This window comes from Crotalus tigris, unplaced genomic scaffold, assembly GCF_016545835.1.
Source record: "Crotalus tigris isolate CLP2741 ecotype Arizona unplaced genomic scaffold, ASM1654583v1 scf7180000018992.311333, whole genome shotgun sequence".
In the NCBI taxonomy this organism is placed as follows: Eukaryota; Metazoa; Chordata; class Lepidosauria; order Squamata; family Viperidae; genus Crotalus; species Crotalus tigris.
The window spans coordinates 64,286-81,236 of NW_024097314.1; the positions used below are offsets into that span (position 1 = coordinate 64,286).

Sequence of the window (16,951 nt, forward strand, 5' to 3'; positions counted from 1 at the left end):
GGTTCATAAATCTGTGGAATTATACGCTGTGAGGGATCTTGGAGAACATCTAGTACAGTGGTTCTCAACCTTTTTAATGCCGCGACCCCCCAACCGGTCATAAGTCGAGGACTATTCAACCGGTCGTAAGTCGAGGACTACTCAACTGGTGCAGCACCGTTTGCCGAATGGGACTTTTGGCGGGCTCAGCAGGGCAGAGACAGCCTGGACAATTCCTATTGGCTTTTGAAAGCCAATAGAATTAGACTCTATTCAAGAGAGTCTATTCTATTTGCTTTCAAAAGCCAATAGTATAAAAGGGAGTAGCACAGCTAAGGAAAAGGGGGGAAAAATGGCGGATAGCGTTGCTTGGCGACCCCCGTGAAATGGTCGTTCGACCCCAAATGGGGTCCCAACCCACAGGTTGAGAACCACTGATCTAGTATGACTCCCTAACCCGTGCAGAAATTGGCTATAACCTTCTCAAAAGAAGGCCGTCCAGCTTTTGTCTTCTCTCTAGGAGAAGAGAGGCCACCATCTCTCAAAGCAAGTTGTTGTATTGTTAAGCAAATCTTACCAATAGGGAAAAAAAGTCCTGTTGGCCAACTGAAATCTATCTTACCTTCCCATAGTCTTCTCTCATCCAGATTAATCATACCCATATTCCTCATAGGCTTTACTTTCTTCCATCTTAGATGCCTTCTCTTCTTGGTTGTTCTCCTTTTTTCTAAACAGCAGGAATTTGGACTTACTGGACTCTCTGTGGTTGGTTGGTTGGTTGGTTGGCATATATGTATGTATGTATGTATGTATGTATGTATGTATGTATGTATGTATGTACTTATTATTGCTGAGTCATAGGACACAGTATCACTTGGACCAAGCTGTTAGGTCTGGAGAATCTGTTTCATGCTGACAGCTATTGGACACATTGGGATGTTTTCTAATGAACATGTCAGATGGACATACAGGAGCTCAAACTGTGGAGGAATTGGGAAGTCCAATAACTCTGCTTCCAACTGTCCCAATCCCACATGGTCCTCTTCAGATTTTCACATGTTAAAGATAAAGGTCTGATATAGCTTCTTAAAGATCACTTTAAAACAGAATTCTACCTTTCTTTCAAAGAATGGGGATTCCAGAATAGAACTGGAATCCAGACTCCAACTTACAGTTGAAAAGAATAACAGAATAACAGAGTTGGAAGGGATCTTGGAGATCTTCTATTCCACTCCCCACCCCCCTGCATGATATAGGAAACCCTATATCATTTCAGACAAATGGTTGTCCAATCTCTTCTTAAAAACTTCCGCTGTAGGAGCACCCACAACTTGTGGAGGCAAGTCATTCCACTGATTAATCGTTCCAACTATCAGGAAATTTCTCCTTAGTTCTAGATTGGTTCTCTCCTTAATTAGTTTCCATCCATTGCTTTTCATCCTGGCTTCAGTGCTTTGGAGAATCTTCTAGTTCGGTACAGGAATCTTCACACCCATCACAGATACATGACTATCTAACTTTTGCTTGAAGATCTCCAGTGATGAAATACCCATAATTTCAGGAGTCAGGCTTTACACTGCTTAATAGTTCTTACAGTTGGGAAATTCCTCCATAGATCAATTTTGAATTACCTTTATAAAACCTCTTGGTTCTCCTCTTGTCTTACCATTGCCCTGAAGCTACAAATTCACTGTGGTAGAAAGCAGTGCATATAGTTCTCCTCCCCATGTTTTTCTACACATTTGTTGTATGTCTACCTTTGTTATATAATATAAAATATATGAGTAATTAGGAACCAGCTATTGAGAAGAAGAAGCATTATTTTTTATGCATAAGATATACATATGTCTTTGTTTTCTCATTGCAAACATCTTAATAATAATAATAATAATAATAACAAATAACAAAAACTGGTGGGATCATAAAATAGAGAAAGTCATAGAAAATGATAAAATTAAACTGCTCTGGGACTTCAGAATTCAAACAGACAAGCACCTGCAACATAACAACCCCGACTTAACAATTGTCGATAAGAAAGACAAAAAAGTCTGGATAGTGGACGTGGCAGTGCCTGGAGATAGCAGAATAGAAGAGAAAGAACTGGAGAAGATAACAAAATACACAGACCTACAAATAGAAATAGAAAGACTGTGGCAAAAGCAAGCAAGGGTAGTACCACTAGTCATAGGCTCCTTGGGTGCAATCCCAAAACAACTGGAGCACCACTTGAACACAATTGGCATTGACAAATTCGCTATTAGTCAATTGCAAAAGGCGGCCTTATTAGGAACTGCTTCCATCCTGCGATGATATCTGTAATACCATCAAACATCCACATCTTCCTATCCCAGGTCCTGGGTAAGGACTCGATAGGTAGACAAAATGCCAAATCCATTCTGAACATCTGGCTGACTGTGCGATGATCAATAATAATAATAATAATAATAATAATAATAATAATAATAATAATAATAATAATAATAATAATAATAATAATAATAAAGTTAGAAGGGACTTTGGAGGTCATCTAGTCCAACCCCTTGCTCAGGCAGGAAACTCTATACCATTTCAGACAAATAGCTGTCCAGTCTTTTCTTAAAAACTTCCAGTTTTGGGAGCATTCACCACTTCTGGAGGCAGGTTGTTCCACTGGTTAATTGTTCTAACTGTCAGGAAGTTTCTCCTTAGTTCTAGGTTGCTTCTCTAACAGTAATAAATGTTGGAAAGGCCTTGAGACAGAAAGAACATTTTACTACACATGTAGTGACCTTTTTAAGTTACAATGGCGCTGAAACAGGTAACCTATGACTATTTTTTGGAAGTGGACAAAGGAATGATTGAGATTGTACATTTAATTTAATCTTCCAGGTACTGTATTCCTACACCATTCCCCCCTCCTTTTGCTTGTTCATTTTACCCCTTCATTGTATACACACGTGCAAGCACACAAACACACGCAGATACACGGGATAAAATTGTTGCAGTCTAAGCAGTTGAGAGATTCTTATTAACTTCCTTTCCTCCTTAAATGGTGTGTTGGACAACGTGTTCTTTATGTAAATCAACAAGATGAAGCAATTCCCTTTAAGGAACACCCTTCATGGGTGGCCCATCAGTTCTGCAAAAAGGAAAAACTCTGTGTGTGTGTGTGTGTGTGTGTGAGAGAGAGAGAGAGAGAGAGAGAGAGAGAGAGAGAGAGAGAGAGAGAGAGAGAGAGAGAGAGAGAGAGAGAGAGAGAGAGAGAGAGAGAGAGAGAGAGAGAGAGAGAGAGAGAGAGAGATGAATGGAGCAGGAAGAACAAAGATGAAAACCTTAGTGGAGATCCTTTTCTTACTGAGCATTTTTCCAGGTCAGGATGGATGCACTGACTCAAACAGGGAAGCAAAGACAAACTATCTTATATATTTATTATTTTGATCTAAACCTTCTCTTTCAATCCCCACTGGAGTGAGGGGGGAGTCCAGGGGGTTCAACTAGCAACACAGATGGAATGCAATCACAGCCAAAGCTATATTCATGAAGACTCTAATTTAAAAGGTCTAGCTGGACGCTCAATTTCTGAAGATGGAAAATATGTCCCACAATTCAGAGGTGGTGCAGAAAGTAGCACATAGGATATAGAATAATAGAGTTGGTAGGGACTGTGGAGGTCTTCTAGACCAACCCCCTGCTCAAGCAGGAGATCCCATACCATTCCAGTTAAATGATTGTCCAGCCTCTTTTTGAAAGCCTCCATTGATGGAGCACCCACAACTTCTGAAGGCAAGTTGTTCCATTGGTTGTTTGCTCTCACTATTGAGAAATTTCTCCTAGAACTGTGAATTGTTGAGCACTGGAGACTGTTAAAAAAAATTGCAGCTGGTCCAGATCCACCCTTTTCTGCCTTCCCCAATGGCTCAGGATCTTGAAAGATCTGTAGGGAGATCTCTCGAGAACTTCCTAAATGTTTCTTATCCCAGGAGTCAACTCAAAAAGTTTGTTTCTAACTTTCTTTTATTTTACCAGGTGTCTTCCCCAATGTGCAGCTGTCCCAGCCCCTTTTTAAAACACAGACATCTGGACGATCGGTCAAACTGGACTGTACTGTTTCTGGAGTTGAAGTCGGTGGTTGGTACTGGGGCTGGAACCGAAAAGGTCCAGGAAAACGTCTTGAATGGCTGGGAGGAATTAAGAGCACCAACGACAGAGGGGAAGCCTACTACAATTCACATTTTAACAATCGAATTGTTATTACCAGAGACACCTCCAAAAATGAATTCTATCTTGAGTTGAGATCTCCAGCAGCTGCAGATAGTGGGGTATACTTCTGTGCCAGGCACAGAGCACTATGAGAGAAAGCTACAGAGCATCCATACCAAAACCGCACAGGCATTAACCACTCATCTGCAAAGTTCTGTCTCTATTGAGTTCTCATTCACTACAAAATATTTCTACCCTGCTTCCCTCAGACAGTTTTCAAATTTGTTTCCAAAGAGTACTAAAGGAGAGGCTAATCATAACAAAGAAAAGACGACCAAAAAGAACAAGTCTACAAAAGGAAATTGCAGGAAGACTGACCAGAAGGAGAGAGAGATGGAATCTATTAGCAGCTGTCCCAAGATACTGTATTTTTTTTTTCAGGAGGTAACTGGGCTTTTTTGTTTTTCTTTGAAGACATTTCTCTTCTCACCCAAGAAGCTTCTTTTAGCTCTGACTGGATGGTGAGAAATGGATTTCCAAAAAACACTGCAGACTACAGGAACTGTTGGCGCCTCAGTTTGAGATGCAGATAACACAGACTCATCCCCAACATCCTGTGCCCAACAATGAAAGGACACAGAGCAAAAAACATCCTGTAGTCAAGAAGGCCCCACACCCATTTACACTACTTAGGTGACCCTGGGGTGACCCTCCAAATGGCTTCAATGGCTCTCTGCAAGAATGCAAATGACCAGCTGTCTGCAAGGAATATAAATCTTTCCATTCCTCACCATCCAGTCAGAAGTTCTTAGAAACGTCTTCAAAGAAAACAACAAAATCCAGTTTCCTTCTGAAAAAAATGCAGCCATGATCTGGATGACTGAGAATCGCCGTAGACAATTAGCAGCAGCTTTCCTCCACGCCCAAAGATTCTTATCAAATGCCAGAATGGGACAACTTGACATGGCCAATTCAACATGGCCAACTTGACATGGCCAACTTGACACTGCCAACTCCCCATGGGACAGCTTGCCACAGGACAATTCAACAATATTTTTAAAAATATTTTAATTTTTGCTATTCACATTTCATTTCATCTCTCCTTTTGCATCCTTTCTTTACTGATTCTGTTTCATCATTTCTTTGATATTAGAGTAACTCTTGTCCTGTGGTGAATTAGCTATGCCAAGTTGTCCCATGACAAATTGGCCGCAGCGAGTTGGCCATAGTGAGTTGGCTGCGTTGAGTTGACCACGCTGAGTTGGCCATGGCAAGTTGGCTGCGGCGAGTCGTCTTAGACCAGGGGTAGGCAACCTTGGCTCTTTGATGACTCATGGACTTCAACTCCCAGAATTCCTGAGTCAGCATAGTCATAGTCATAGTCATAGCTGACTCAGGAATTCTAGGAGTTGAAGTCCATGAGTCATCAAAGAGCCAAGGTTGCCTACCCCTGTTGACCTAGACCCATCAAATGTATCCTCTTACTTGGTTCATCCCTTTGTTTATTTAATCCATTTATATACTCTTTCCTATGTCCGCAGCACGCTCAACTCCCTTCTTTTTTTTTCCAGAAAGTTGTATGATTGGATAAGGCATTCAAAATCTGTAACGAGAAAGAATGTACTGTATAAATCATGCATAAGCAGGGGCAGACACACATTTTAAATCATTTCATAAAGGTTCATGCCGCAACTAAATGGTTCCTACTTCTTAGAGAGTCCCTCCAAATGATAGTAAGGATGAGAATCTATCCCAGACCCAGTCAAGAGAAGGCAGGAAGACAGATACACGTAGTCCTCGACTTACAATCTTTTTACTTAGTGACCATTCCAAGTTACAATGGCACTGAAAAAAGTGACTTACGACTGTTTTTCACACTTATGACCACTGTAGCAGCCCCATGGTCATGTGATCAAAATTCAGACACTTGGCAACTGACTTGTATTTATAACAGTGCAGTGTCACCTTTTGTGATCACCTTCTTAGAAGCAAAGTCAATAGGGAAGACAGATTCACTTAACAACCTGGTTCCTAACTTAACAACTGCAATGATTTACTTAACAACTGTGGCAAAAAGGTCAAAATTCTCTTATCAGCTTTTGCACTTAGCAACAGAAATTTTGGGCTCAATTGTGTTCATAAGCTGAGGACTGCCTAAATATACTCCTTCCTATCTCCACCATATGTCCATGTCCCTTTCTTCTTTCACAACATTGCATCATTGGATTTGTTGTTGTTGTTAATTGCGAAGTTGTGTCCGACCCATCGCGACCCCATGGACAACGTTCCTCCAGGTCTTCCTGTCCTCTACCATCTTCTGGAGTCCATTTAAGTTCACACCTACTGCTTCAGTGACTCCACCAGCCATCTCATTCTCTGTTGTCCCGTTCTTCTATTGCCCTCAATCTTTCCCAGCATTAGGCTCTTCTCCAGTGAGTCCTTCCTTCTCATTAGGTGGCCAAAGTATTTGAGTTTCAACTTCAGGATCTGGCCTTCTAAAGAGCAGGCAGGGTTGATCTCCTCTAAGACTGATTAGTTTGATTGCCTTGCAGTCCAGGGGACTCACAAGAGTCTTCTCCAGCACCATAGTTCAAAGGCCTCAATTCTTTGGCGCTCAGCCTTTCTTATGGTTGAAATTTCACAGCCATACATTGCAACTGGGAAAACGATGGTCTGGATTATACGCACTTTTGTTGGCAGGGTGATGTCTCTGCTTTTTAGTATGCTGTCTAGATTTGCCATAGCTTTCCTCCCCAGGAGCAAGCATCTTTTAATTTCTTGGCTGGCATCATTGGATAAAGCATCTTAAAATCTGTAAAGAGAAAGAATGTACTGTATCAGTTATGCATAAAGAGACGTATATGGGCATATTGCATCATTACAAAAAGGTTAATGCCACAACTAAATAGGCCCTGCTCCTTAGAGGCTCCCTCCAAACTAGAGTAAGGCAGAGAATATATACCAGGAACAGACAAAGAATGCAGAAGAAAATATATTTAGAGTTTTTGACCAAGTGAAAAAATTAGTGGACCAGAGGGATGCTGTGGATATAATTTACTTGGACTTCAGTAAGGCATTTGACAAAATAGACCGCAACCTACTACTTGAGAAGATAGAAAAATGCGGGTTAGACAGCGTCACCACCAGATGGATCTGTAGCTGGCTGACCGGCCGTACTCAGTGCGTGGTCCTCAATGGAACCACATCTACATGGAGGGAAGTGTGTAGTGGGGTGCCCCAGGGTTCTGTTCTGGGCCCAGTGCTCTTCAACATCTTCATCAACAATCTGGACGAGGGGATAGACGGGGAACTCATCAAATTTGCAGACGACACCAAGCTGGCAGGAATAGCCAACACTCCAGAAGACAGGCTTAGGATACAGGAGGATCTGGACAGACTTGAACACTGGGTGTTATCTAACAAAATGAAATTCAATGGTGAAAAAAGTAAGCTTCTACATTTAGGCAAGAAAAACCAACTGTACAGGTATAGGATAGGGGGTATCTTGCTCAATAGTAATAACTGTGAGAGGGATCTCAGAGTCCTAGTGGACAATCATTTCAATATGAGCCAGCAGTGTGCTGCAGCTGCCCAAAAAGCCAACACAGTGCTAGGCTGCATTAACAGAGGAATAGAATCAAGATCACGTGAAGTATTAATACCACTTTACAATGCCTTGGTAAGGCCACAGCTGGAATACTGCATCCAGTTTTGGTCACCAAGATGTAAAAAAGATGTTGAGACTCTAGAAAGAGTACAGAGAAGAGCAACAAAGATGATTAGGAGACTGGAGGCTAAAAGATGTAAGGAACGGTTGCTGGAATTGGGTATGTCTAGTTTAACGAAGAGAAGGACAAAGGGGGCACGATAGCAGTGTTCCAATATCTCAGGGGCTGCCACAAAGAAGAGGGAGTCAAGCTGTTATCCAAGACGCCTGAAGGCAGGACAAGAAGCAACAGATGAAAACTGATCAGGGAGAGAAGCAACTTAGAACTAAGGAGAAACTTCCTGACAGTTAGAACATAACCAGTGGAACAACCTGCCTCCAGAAGCAGTGAATGCACCAACACTAAAAATTTTAAGAAAAAACTGGACAGCCATTGTCCGAAATGGTATAGGGTTTCCTGCCTGAGCAGGGGGTTGGACTAGATGACCTCCAAGGTCCCTTCCAACTTTATCATTATTATTATTAAGCTAATTCCCCCCCCCCCCAAAAAAAACCCTGGAGAAAAGAAGGATTAGGGATGACATAATAGCAGTATTCCAGTATTTGAGGGGCTGCCTGCTTTCCAAAGCACCAGGACAAGAAACAATGGATGGAAACTAATGAAGGAGAGAATCAACCTGGAATTAAGGAGAAACTTCCTAAAAGTGAGAACAATTAACCAGTGGAACTACTTGCCTTCAGAACCTGTGGTGACCCATCACTGGAGGTTTTTAAGAAGAGACTGGACAACCATTTGACTGGGATAGTATAGGGCAGGGGTTCTCAACCTTGGCAACTTTAAGACTTGTGGACTTCAATTCCCAGAATTCCTCAGCCAGCTTTGCTGGCTGAGGAATTCTGGGAGTTGAAGTCCACAAGTCTTAAAGTTGCCAAGGTTGAGAACCCCTGGTATAGGGTCTCCTTCCTTAGCAGAGGGTTGGACTAAAAGACCTCCAAGGTCCCTCCTGATTCTGCACATAGGACTTCAGCTTGTCTCAAAGGAGTCTATATCTTTATAACTTTAATAGGCTTTCATTGTGGTATCGATTGATTAGGTATCGAAGGAGAAAGTTGCAGGATGTTACACATCCCTACATTTGGCTAAATATCAATGGGATCCAAAACCATCTACTCTAATCTGGATCTAGTCCTTGGTCATGCTCAAAATAACTGCAGAAATGTTTTTGGAATGGTGTTTCCTTCTCTACCCAGTTATTCAGCATCTGCTCCAGAAATTTGTATGAGGATGAATCACTGTGTATGGGGTACCAGCGGTAGCACAGTGATTAACATCCATACAAAATCTGTGTTGAGTCAGAAAGGGTACTAGCTGAGAGGGAAGCCATTCGTACAATATCTGAAGCATTATAATAAAGATAAGTGCAGGAAAACTGACCCGTTTTTTTGCAAATCTTTTCAAACATACATTTCAAAAATTGCATCGTTAAAAAATTGGGCAGCAAAAAATATTCAAAACCAGCCTTTTACTTCATGATTTTTTTTTGTTTTCCTAAAAGAGTTTAACAAACCAATGTCATGGTTACAAATGCTGAGAGGGGTGGAAATCTTTTACTTGAGATGCTTTGGAGAATAGGGGTCAAGCTATTCTCCAAAGCACCTGAAGGCAGAACAAGATGAAACGGATGGAACCTAATCAAGGAGAGAACTAATCTAGAAATAAGAAGAAATTTCCTGACAGTTAGAACAATTAACCTTGGGAAGGACTTGCTAGAAGTTGTGGGTGCTCCTTCACTGGAGGTTTTTAAGAAGAGATCAGACAACCATTTGTCTGAAATGGTATAAGGTTTCCTGCCCGAGCAGGGGGTTGGACTAGAAGACCTCCAAGATCCCTTCCAACTCTGTTATTCTGTTATACGTATTTAGTCGTCCAAATTAAATAGCTACCCATTCCACCAGACATGCAATTCAGAGGTGTTGTGCAACAAAGCTAAAACAATCAATAAATCACCACAAATTAAAACGGAGGGTGTGTGTGGTTTTGTGTGCTGCCTGCATCCTGTGGATGGGGCTTTCCTTGTTTGTGCAGACCGGTTGCTGGCAATCTGTGGTCCGGTACTGGTTCATGGACCAGGGGTTGGGGATCCTTGTGTTAAAGGACCCCCATGCATTTTTAAGGTTATTCCAAAGGTGCTTTTTCCACAGGGAACTGGACTTTGTTTTTGCTTGAAGATGTTTTGCTTCTCATCCAAGAAGCTTCTTCAGTTCTTCAGTCCAGTTCTTCTTCAGCAGAACTGAAGAAGCTTCATTGATGAGAAATGAAATGACTTCAAGCAAAAAAACAAAGGAAGTCCAGGGTTTTTGACCTTTGGGTCAACCATGACCTGGCTGACTGAGAAGGTTATTGTCACAAAACATTAGTATTTGTGCATGTGGCTGAAAAAACCAGCAACATTTTTTTTTTAAATGCACTTTTGTTTTGGACTTAATAGTAATAGTAGTAAAGTTGGAAGGGATCTTGGAGGTCATCTAGTCCAACCCCCTGCTCAGGCAGGAAACCCTACACCATTTCGGACAAATGGCTGTCCAGTCTCTTCTTAAAAACTTCCAGTGTTGGACCATTTACTGCTTCTGGAGGCAGGCTGTTCCACTGATTAATTGTTCTCAACAAGAAAGACAAGAAATAATTGGAAATTCTCACCCAATTTCCCAGAGATAAAGGCTGCATTCAGATCTATGGCAAACATGTACAAATCTTGATTCCAGGAACAAAGATCTGAGTGAGTTCTTGTCAAGGCATAAATCATTGTGCGACAGGATAGCACAGTGATACAATCCATCAAGTAAACTCCAGGCTGATAAATTCACTGATCAATCAATTAACTCACCCTCTGAGTCTGGGATGCTGCAGGCTTCCTGAGAGTCAAGACCACTTATAATCAGAGACAAAACTAACAATGCAAACAGTAACCATTCTCAACTCAATTAGGATAACGCTTCTACCCTCACTGTCCAAAGTCTCTATGGAAAAATAATATTGGACTATTTTCCTTGAAGCATGACCTTAAAACACACTTTAATGCAGTGCTAAAAGTAAGAAATATAGTTCAACTAAAGAGGCACAATATCTATCAGTTTGAAATGTTTTGTGTGACACACTGAGGGTCATACTTTATCCCATTTGGATAAGAGATTTCAGGCATTTTCACGGCATTACAGATCCTTTAGACATTTGCTAAACTAATTTTGCTTCTTAAGCCCGCCCCTAGCTTTAAAAAAAAAATGGGTCTAAATGGGGCCTCTGACAGGCTGGTATTCCATATTTTTTTAATCATATGCCAACCAATTTTTACCTTTTTTAAAAAAAATACCTTTAGGTTCTTGAGGTGCAAAGACATGCTCCTTTCTCTCTTGATGGAGCCCAGTTTAAATTGTATTTATATAGTATGAATATATAAACAATGCAAGGAAGTGTTAGAAATTGACTAGTCATTGAAAACATTGAGAGAGGAAGAGAGGGAGAGAGGGAGAGAGAGAGGAGACGATGGGGTAGACATGATGGGAGGGGGAGAGGGAGAAGGGGTGGGAGGGGGAGAGAGGATGGGAGGGAGAAAGGGGAAGAGGGGGGGAAAGGGAGAGAGAGAGAGAGGACAGGAGATGGGAAGAGAAGGAAGGAAGGAAGGAAGGAAGGAAGGAAGGAAGGAAGGAAGAGGGAGGGAGGGAGGGAGGGAGGGAGGGAGGGAGGGAGGGAGGGAGAGGGAGGGAGGGAAGGAAGGAAGGAAGGAAGGAAGGAAGGAAGGAAGGAAGGAAGGAAGGAAGGAAGGAAGGAAGGACCTTTTATCTTAAACCCAGGGGTTGGTTGCTGGATTCTTTGTCCAACAATTTTCTCAGCTAACTCCATCAACCAACATTATAAAACAGACAAATACAGTGACATCAGAGCTGGTATTTAGGGCATAAGTGCAGTCCTTTGTACACAAAGGAACCTGTCAAATCAGGCAGCTGCCTAACTGAAACACTGCACAATCTGGGCCAAATACTGCAGAGGTCCTAGGGACCATTATCTTCAACAAGGGGCTTTTTGTGTGAATGAAATCTGCAGCAAGCCAGATTTATTCCTTGGTGTCAAGATGATCATACCCTGTATTAGAACCATGCAACTACTTTCTAAGTGGGGCTTGAAATCAAGAATTCCTTTTCAAAATCTTTCCATTCATCCTCTACCAGCTGACCTAGTGGACTAACTCTAAAGCTTCCCCCCCCCCCCGCTCATGTTGTCAAAATCAAAGAAGATCTTAAGTATGTTCTTTTTGAAGATACAAGATGAACCAAGGTGAATTGCTGAGTTCTACAGCATAGTGAAGGCCTGCAGAAAAAAAGTGAAGTGTTATTGAACATCAAGTGTGAAGTGTTACTACCACTTTATAATGGCTTGGTAAGGCCACACTTAGAATACTGTGTCCAGTTTTGGTCACCACGATGTAAACAAAATATTGAGACTCCAGAAAGAGTACAGAGAAGAGCAACAAAGATGATGAGGAGAATGGAGGCCAAAATATACAAAGAACGGTTGCAGGAACTGGGTATGTCTAGTTTAATGAAAAGGACTAGGAGTGACATGATAGCAGTTTTCCAGTATCTCAGGGGTTATAACAAAGAAAAGGAAGTCAAGCTAGTCTCCAAAGCACCTGAAGGCAGGACAAGAAGCAAAGGATGGAAATTAATCAAGGAGAGAAGCAACCTAGAACTAAGGAGAAATTTCCTGACAGTGAGAACAATTAATCAGTGGAACAACTTGCCTCCAGAAGTTGTAAATGCTCCAACACTGGAAGTTTTTAAGAAGAAATTAGACAACCATTTGTTTGAAATGGTATAGGGCAGTGATGGCGAACCTATGGCACGCGTGCCAGAGGCGGCACTCAGAGCCCTCTCTGTGGGCACGTGCGCCATGTCCCGGAGATGTCAACCATCCCTCTTCAATCAGCCACCCACTAACTCGCTAAAGTCCCACCTAGCCGGATGCATCCCAGCACCCATGCGCTCGCTGGCCTCTGTGTGCAGGGGCCGATGGTGTCAGGTAGCAGCTGCCCTGGCCCCTGCCTCAACTTGCCCTGTGACAATGACACCCCCACCCTGCCTCGCCTTGCCTCGCCTCACCCACCAGGACGAGCCTCCTGCCCACCGCCCCACCTGGCAGAGACCCCCTGGATCTCCCCCAACCCTGCCTGGCCCCCACAGGCGTCCCTCCCCACGAGCAACATTGAGGTGATCACGCCCACCTTGGCCACACCCACCCAGTCTGCTATGAACACAGCCACGCCCACCCAGTGGGCCACGCCCACCTGGCACCCGGCAATAAATAAGTGGGTTTTGAGTTGCAGTTTGGGCACTCGGTCTCTAAAAGGTTCGCCATTCCTGCCTGAGCAGGGGGTTGGACTAGAAGACCTCCAAAGTCCCTTTCAATTCTGTTATTCTATTCTATAAATACCACTGAATTTTTGGATTACATTTTGAAAATTTTGAATGAAAATTGTGGTTGGTATCCCACATCCCAGCTTCTGAGGATGCTTGTAACGAAAAATGCAAGGTTCAGAGTTAAGTATTTGCTACTGCTCTTGGCATAACACTAAGAGTGCACATCCTGAACATCCAGACGTTCAGCCCAAAATTACTACAGTATCTTAAGAGGGTAAGTTTTTGTCAAGGCATCTCTTACTGTGTAACTGGGGCGTCACGGTGAAACAATCCTATACAAAAACCAATAGAAATCTAAGGAATCACATTCCCAAGATTGTTGCTTTTGCTGTGTCTAACCCACAATGCTGAAGCCTTCATGTGAAGCAAACTTCTTTGGATTTTGAAGTTCAAAAGCACGATTTAGGTCTTGTTTCTGATCATCCCAAAGATAGTGTTGTTGTTTTTTCAAAAGGCAACTGGACCTTGGTTTGACAGGCGCTACATCTGTTGAAGCAATATTCTATTTCAGTCTTACTAATTCAATGTCTATGGAGATTCTCAGTCATCCAGATCATGGTTGTAGAACTGAAGAAGCTTTTTGGAAGAGAAGCAAAATGTCTTCAAGAAAAAAAACAAGGTCCAGTTGTACTTTGGAAAAAAAAAAAAAAAAGCTCCTTTGGGACAACCATGACCTGGATGACTGAGAATCTCCATCGACATCCTGTTTCTGATAATCCCAAATTGTTGTTGGCTTTATACCTGGGTGAAAAGATAAGGATACTAGCTTCCTTCCATTACTCACCAACCTTTTATAATCTCCAATACATGTTTATTGTTTTATTTTATTTGTTTATATCCTGTCTTTATTATGTTTACGAGTAACTCAAGGTGACAAACACATATAAAACACCTTACTCCTCCTATTTCCCCCACAGCAAGAGTAACAACCCTGTGAGGTGGGTTCGGCTGAGACAGAATGACTGGCCCAATGTTACCCATCTGGCTTTCATGGACTTGAGCTCACGGTCTCTTGCTTTCTGTACTGATGTTTCAATATGCTGCACTAAGAATGTAATGTTTTCTGCTACGATGGTGAGTTTTAATGCTAATTGTGGCTTCATGCCTCTTTGCGAATAGAATAGAATAGAATAGAATAGAATAGAATAGAATAGAATAGAATAGAATAGAATAGAATAGAATAGAATAGAATGGAATGGAATGGAGTGGAGTGGAGTGGAGTGGAGTGGAGTGGAGTGGAGTGGAGTAGAATGGAATGGAACGGAACGGAACGGAACGGATCGGAACGGAGTGGAGTGGAGTGGAGTGGAGTAGAGTAGAGTAGAGTAGAGTAGAGTATATAGAATAGAATAGAATAGAATAGAATGGAATGGAATGGAATGGAATGGAATGGAATGGAATGGAATGGAATGGAATAGAATAGAATAGAATAGAATAGAATAGAATAGAATAGAATAGAATAGAATAGAATGGAATGGAATGGAATGGAATGGAATGGAATGGAATGGAATGGAATGGAATGGAGTGGAGTGGAGTGGAGTGGAGTGGAGTGGAGTGGAGTGGAGTGGAGGAGTGGAGTGGAGTAGAGTAGAGTAGAATGGAATGGAATGGAATGAAATGGAATGGAATGCAGTAGAATAGAATAGAATAGAATAGAATAGAATAGAATAGAATAGAATAGAATAGAATAGAATAGAATAGAATAGAATAGAATAGAATAGAATAGAATAGTTGGAAGGGAGGTTGGAGTGTAGGAGCATTCACAACTTCTGGTGGCAAGTTGTTCCACTGATTAATTGTTCACACTGTCAGGAAATTTCTCCTTAGTTCTAGTTTGCTTCTCTCCTTGATTAATTTCAATCCCTTGCTTCTTGTCCTGCCTTCAGGTTCTTTGGAGATTGTTGATAACTGTTGTCTAATCTACACCTTCTTCTCCTGTCTTTTAAGGTCATTCTCACATACCATTACATCAAGCCACCACTGGTCGTTTCTATAATGGAGCTTAAAAAATAACCTACATTGCCTAAATTGATAAGCATCACAAGTTGAATGCCATAAATTTACTACTTTTTAATATGATTTTTTTCTAGTATATCAAACAGATTAATTTTTCAATGCTGCATTTAATTTATATCCGTTTCCACTTTTACACTCCTATAAAGTGTTTAAACCTGTCTCTGAAGATATGGAAACTGTCTTCAAGAAATTTGTCAGGCTTGATTAATATAGAGCAATTCCTGGATTAGAAGTCAGGATTGCAGTCCTAAATACAAACCTTGGAAGGAAAACTACTGAATTAGTAAGACTAAAATAGTTACTGCCTCAACAAATGTAGCACCTGGTTAACTTTATCTACCCTAAACAGAAACAGGTACATTAAAGCAGGAAATAACAGAGCTGTAGGCTAGACCAGAAAATGGAATTAAAAATGGAAAAGAGAGCAGTAACAAACTATGTTGTTTCCCAGGAAATTTTAGTTATTTATTTAAATTTATTACCCACCTCAGTCACCAACGTTTGTGAAGTTCACCTATACATCCATAAAGTCACCAATTGTTGAATTCAAACAGAAAAACACTTCAGTTTTCTGAAGAGGAAATGGTGGTTTCAGAACTAATAATCTGGATCTCCTATTGCTACTTTAAAATTTCGCACATACTTCTTCCCATATTAGTAAAGGAGAAAAAAAACGGAGCAACTTCTTTGTGGTCATGGCTAAGAAGGCAATTCATTGGGAGCACAGTCTAGAGATTAAGCACGAATCTTCTAAAGAACAGCCATCTGTTACTAATGACTTAAGTTGCTAGTCCTTCATAGGTTACAAGCGTTCCAGAGGAAGACACTAAAAGAAATCTTCGTTTCATTTTCTTTTGAACAAACCCATCTGAAAATGACAAAACATTTCTACATTTGCTACTACATCCCAGAGCCCAAGGAAATGGCTTTTCACAATGTGTATGGAAACATAATTTTGGATGCTCTAGATTTTGTCAAAGACTGTATCACAGGGCATATAGTAACCCACAGTGGCGGAACCTCTATCAAAAACTCCAAGGGTTCCTGAATCATAGTTGGCGCTGCACCCGACAAGTCCTTCTGCTAAAAACCACATTTTGTATGAGCTCTCCTGAAACCACAAAACTGGCTCAAATTAGGTAAAGGAAAAAAGAAATAATAGCGCCAATTATTGAAGAACCAGAATGGATTGATCTGGATCCACATCCAATCTTCTTGCATCCGAGTAACAGAATAACAGAGTTGGAATGGACTTTGGAGATCTTCTAGTCTGACCCCCTGCTCAGGTAGGAAACCCTATACCATTCCAGACAAATGGCTGTCCAATCTCTTCTTAAAAAACCTCCAGGGATGGAACACCCACAACTTCTGGAAGCAAGCCGTTCCACTGATTAATTGTTCTCACTGTTCAGGAAATTTCTCCTTAGTTCTAGATTGCTTCTCTCCTTGATTAGTTTCCATCCTTTGCTTCCTGTCCTGCCTTCAGGTGCTCTGGAGAACAGGTTGACTCCCTCTTCTTTGTGGCAGCCCATTAGATATTGGAACACTGCTATCTGTCAGACTTTGACGAGGCGTGCATTATGGTGGACCAGCTGGAATTCCCACAGTGGTGGCTATTTCACCAAAAAGCTGGTCGGT

The 16,951-nt window shown here is 41.6% G+C and overlaps 1 long non-coding RNA gene across 1 annotated transcript; it reads right to left on the bottom strand.

Moving 5' to 3' along the window:
• Positions 1 to 5,621: 5,621 nt before the first annotated feature.
• On the bottom strand, positions 5,622 to 16,644 carry LOC120314723. Its single transcript, XR_005558515.1, has 3 exons — positions 15,800 to 16,644; positions 6,847 to 6,970; positions 5,622 to 5,761 (listed from the first exon to the last, which is right to left on the bottom strand). It is a non-coding gene; the product is annotated as an uncharacterized LOC120314723 (long non-coding RNA).
• Between the last annotated feature and the right edge of the window lie 307 nt (positions 16,645 to 16,951).